The 5171-nt window shown below is 37.2% G+C and overlaps 1 long non-coding RNA gene across 1 annotated transcript; it reads left to right on the top strand.

The window, feature by feature from the left end:
• Nucleotides 1-2552: 2552 nt before the first annotated feature.
• Nucleotides 2553-4519, top strand: LOC311526631. The gene is made up of 3 exons (XR_014713075.1): nucleotides 2553-2707; nucleotides 3830-4035; nucleotides 4334-4519. It is a non-coding gene; the product is annotated as an uncharacterized lncRNA (long non-coding RNA).
• The last annotated feature ends 652 nt before the right edge of the window (nucleotides 4520-5171 follow it).

The raw sequence follows: 5171 nt of genomic DNA, 5'->3' as shown, positions 1-5171 counted from the left end.
ATGCAAATTTTGCCTGTTTGATGCAAGACCACAAAGCAGGTAGTGCTTGCCGAGAATGATTTGCTGAAACGGTTGGTGAACCTTAGCAAATAATTTGTTGAATGTACTCTAAGGAAACCTGAAATCAGACAAGCTTCAAGTAGTTTTTGTTTCATGGTGAACATCCTAAATACCTGTTGAGAGCACAAAAAGAGGTAGGTCCATTTGTCTAAAGTCAATTGAAATCAATGGGTGTCTTCCCATTTAAATATATACTGACCACAGTTGCCTCTAAGTGCCTTGCAAATCGTAAAAGCAAATCATGGGATCTCAGTTTCTTTCTCTCCCTTCATTCCCCAGGCACAGGAATCCTTTGTGTTTGTGGCTATTGTAAGAAAGCTATCACTTTATTCTGAAGAGGAGGAGGATCATGTTCATTCTAGGAGTGAGTTTCTCAGATGTGAGTCAGTAGCTGTGAAAACTCTGACTCCAGTATCTGCTAATCTCACTCTGTATTTTTGTGGTAGTGCCTAGTGGTCACAATCAGGATCATTGTGCTAGCTTTCTGTACAAAAAAACCTAGGAAGCCTTCCCTGAAGAGGTTACAATCTACTTTGAAACAAGACCCAGCAACTAAATGTAGCAAATTAGAACTAGGTAAAATTTTTCATGTAAAATCTTTTTTAGCTGGAAAAAAGCAGATTTGGGTCCACTGAAACAATTTCACAAAATTGTTTCATTGAAGAAAAAACCTAAATGAATTTTGATTTGATTTTATATGTGCAATTTTTATAATATAATTTATATATATTTAAATCTGAAAACAATAGAATGTTTCATTTTGAGTTAAACAAAATGGTTTGTTTGACCCCAAATTATTATTTTGTTAATATTTCAGTTCCTTCACTACACTGAAGTATCAGTCATTTGCACCGCTCTAGTTGCAAAGAATAAGTGGGAGGAGGGCAAAGGTAATAACTGTGGTTGCACATCCATTGTTCTAGTGGAATGTTGTTTGCTGAGAACAATCAAAATTTCAATAGTAAGGCAGTGCCTTATGCAGCTCTGCTTGTTTTTATGGAGGACTTTGAAGATCAGGAGAGAAACCTTGAATCTCATTGGCTATTCAGCAGTAATCCAGTATAAACAGCAGTACAGTGGAGTGAGGTTTTGGCTGCCTGTGTTGGGAAGTGGACAGCTGCTATATTTTAAACCAATTGGAGCTTTTTTTAAGGTCAGTAATTTCACCCCGAGTGAACTTGTTACAATAATCAGATCTAGAGGTCAAAACACTTTCTAAGACTTTGATGTCCTTTTAAAAATCTGAGGCCAATATCTACAGTGCTGTAAGTGAGGCCTTATATCATTAAATAATTATCTCCTTTGATATATATTTAATTCTTCAATTACTGTGGTTTGTTAGAAAGGTAAGGCCAATTTTAGAGTGGTGATAAAGGCATACTTTTTAGAGCTTTCTTTCAGACTGAGATCCAAGACAGTGACTATTAAAATGCTGTGTTTTCATTTTTTTTTTTTTAAGAAAAAACCTCTCAGTAATCTTCTCTGGAAGAGGTAGATAACTTCAATTGAATTATGCTTATTTACGTCAGTGGAGGATCTGGCCCATAGTGTGTAATCAGAGATGGTAATTGTGCACAATAGCTTCAATCTGATACAGTGCAGTTGAAACTTTATCTTGGAGTCCTTTGAAGTTGATTGACATGACCGAAGAGCTAGTAAACTGGACTGAGTTGGTGTTGCAGTATAATCTTGATTAGGACCAAGATGAGATTTCACATAAAAGTCTGGTAAAGGAGTTCGAGTCCTATTTGATTTCATAAAGGGAAGGGGGAAAATTACTCAGTAGGTTTGAAAGAAATGGCAAATTCATCACAAGCATTTTTCATATGTATGCTTTTGATCTAAAGAGAGAGGACAGGAGTTAGCCTGGATTCTTTGAAAACAGAGTTTTATGAATATGCTATTCTCCTAGATGGGATGGCATAATAAAAAGAAGTGACAAAATACTGATCCTTAGCAGCTCAGACTCGCATTTTTCTTTCACAGCCCACAATTTTCCTACTGTATTTTGTGGTCAGCAATGCCAATTCCAGTGATGCTTCAGGTTAGAAAATGAGAGCAGACTGGAACTAAAACTGATCTTTCCTTTTTGAGGCATGGAGATCTGAATGCTGACTTCACATCTGAAAATGATTTATGGATGCCCTTAATCCTCTTGTAATTTATTGTTCTATTGATGATCTAAAAAACTGGATAATAAATAATAGTAGGCCGTTTGTTTAATTTTTGAAATATTGCTTTTTTATATCTCAGATACCATTCTTCAGACTCATACAGCCTGGTTCTCCATCTTTTTAACTGGTTAATATCAAAACCTAAGGTAAACAAGCTATGACCTTTTAACCCTTAGAGTTTGAGTGACATTGAGCTAAACTAACAGACTTCTACCCTAAGAAAACATAGAGGCAGTTTTTTCCAAGTTAGGAGGAAACCTGTTGATTTAGGTCAGATTCATTTCCCACCCTTTGCATAGCCTTATTTGTAATATCTCTCAGGAGCACCGAGGAATGACAGTTTAGTTTTGTATTATTAAAGAACTGCACAATATGACTCAGATTACATGTAAACTTCAGTAAACATGGCTGGAAGAAGTAGAGATGTTTGAAAGCACCAGAGTGAAGGTAATTTGCACAGTAGGCAAAGCATGGTGAGTATCTACCTTGGTTTGACTTTATGGAGGGCAGTTTGTTCATCTCCTGCCTGCCTTCATTGCTTCCAATCAGATAGCTGAGGTACCTCTTGGGAACTGCTGAGCACCCCTAAAATTCCCACTGAACTCAGCATCTTGCAGAATCAGACCTTTCGGCAAACATCTTGTGAACACCTACTTATGCACATGAGATTAACTCCATTCAGCAGAGTAGTCAGTACAATTACTCCCACATGTAAAGTACTCATATACATGATTGGGGGGCCTAGTCTGTAAATTCCCGTGTGTAAGAAAACATTACAATTCTAAGTTCATGCTTTTTTTTTCTTTTTTTTTTTTACCCTTGTGGAGAATTTGTATAGAATTCTAAAAATTCCTATACAGAATTGTAACCTTTCCATAGAGGTTTCTGAGCCATCCTAAAGAATTTACTAGAAAATCAGATCCCTCCTATAAAATTCTCCAGGATTCAGAAAACATAGGCAATAATATCTGTTCTATAAGATTTTAAAGTAATTGCTTATAGATAAAGTCCTAGAATCTTGCTACTATTATTCCTAATCAATTATATAGGGCATTCCCTTAAGTGTCATATAAATTGTTTGCACAAAACTAAACAAATACATAGCTATATTAACTGTAGGTATATATATATAGAAAGATGTGGCTCTAAGGATATGTTATATGATGGATCAAAACTAAATTACCTAATCCAACCTCCTCTACATTTTTCAGGGGTGCATAATCCAATTCTTGATTTAGTTCTTAATTTCCAAGCTAGTCCTTACCTTTATAATGGACTGAATTGGAACTTTGTGCAGGAGAGGGTGGTTTGATATCCAGATCTAGATCTGAATTTTGCTGTTCAGGTCCATCTCCATTGTGTAGGATACTGCAATGCAGAGAAGTAGGCGGATATATGCATATGACTTTTTTTCGACCAGCATCAAGCAGATCAAATAATACTTGACCCGAGGCATATATAATTGGGGGGAAAAAACAAAAACAGAAAGTTATTTTGGAAAAGAGAGAACTCTGCAAAGAAATTTAGTGCAACACTCAGTATTGCAGCACTTAACTTTTAGGCACTTTGAAACCCATCACTTTTTGTTTCATTAGGAATGGCCTGAGCATGCCTGCTGGATTGGACACTGCAGGGAATCTAGGCGGAGGAATGCCTGGTTTGAGGAGCCCACTGGGGCCTAGGCATAAGAGAGGTACTAGCCGTTAAGACTGAGGTGACAGTGTGCATGCCCAAAGGCAGAAACTTAGGCACCTCCAGCTGGATTAGGTTGCAGCTGAGCAGTGGTTCCTAAATATTGGATGTAAGTATCTAAAGTGGCGGTTAGTTGCCCAAATCATTTTGTGGATCTGGACCAAAATGCTGTAGGTGATGCTGGAAGATTGCTTGGTGAGCCAGGATCAGAAGAAAAGTAATATCAATATTATCAGTTCAATAAGAAATATTATATTTTACCCCATAAGCCTCAAACTATGATTGATCTCTATCTTTAATGTGACTGAAAACTGATTTAGTTAAAATATACATCCCTAAGCTTGTTTAAAGAGATGAACAAATGAGAACCTGTAACTGGTGTTGTATTTTATACTTTGTTTGCACAGGAGCTCTAGTGAACATGTACTGTTTGTTTGGACAAGTGCTACTGGATTTCAGAACTGGCCTGCAGGTCAATATCAACACTTGCAGAGCAAGATGGAAAATGATCCAGGAATTTTCTACCCAGGAGTGCAAATCAGATTTTCCCATGTTTATCCAGGAGTTAATAGACTCAATCCAAGGAAAATAAAGTTTACTGTTGTTATATTTATGTGTGTGTGTAGTGGCAATAGCTTCCTAACATTTTTTTAAATGTATTGATACATTTAGTGAAGTAGGGCGCATCCATCTTAAGCTTAATGAATCTCATTATCCTTATCTATTAAATGGGACAATGATTTTGAGCTTGAGTAAAACATGAATGCATTTAAGATGTTCATAGCCATCCACTGATAGACTGAACAACTGAGATGCTGTGTTGCATTCAGCCTAAGAAAGTCTAGAGGGTATCTAAGTTGGCAAACAGACACTTTAGGCCAGGCCCTTCAATGTGTTATAGAAACTTTGACTCACTGTACATTTACTTGGATTTCCCTTAGATTTACTTAACTATTCAAACTCCCTTAGACTAGCAAAGCCAAATTCAGATTAATATGTAAATTAGAGCCCCTCTGGCTACTTTAGGCCCTGATCCTGAAATGAGCTCCATGCAGGCTGGCAGATAGACCCTGGTGCCCACACAGAGACCCACTGAAGTCCCGCAGAGCTCATTACAGGACTGAGGCTGTCTTAATCCATTCTGCCAACGTCTCAGACAGGTTAAGCAGGTGACAATCAACAATTTTTGAAGTGAGGGAAGAATTATTTAGCATGGCATGTGCAGGAAGCTATAATGGCAAGAAC

This window comes from Lepidochelys olivacea, assembly GCF_965140295.1.
Source record: "Lepidochelys olivacea isolate rLepOli2 genome assembly, chromosome: 9".
In the NCBI taxonomy this organism is placed as follows: Eukaryota; Metazoa; Chordata; order Testudines; family Cheloniidae; genus Lepidochelys; species Lepidochelys olivacea.
Note: the sequence above shows the minus strand (reverse complement) of the source record. Positions and strands in the feature narration are given on the sequence as shown.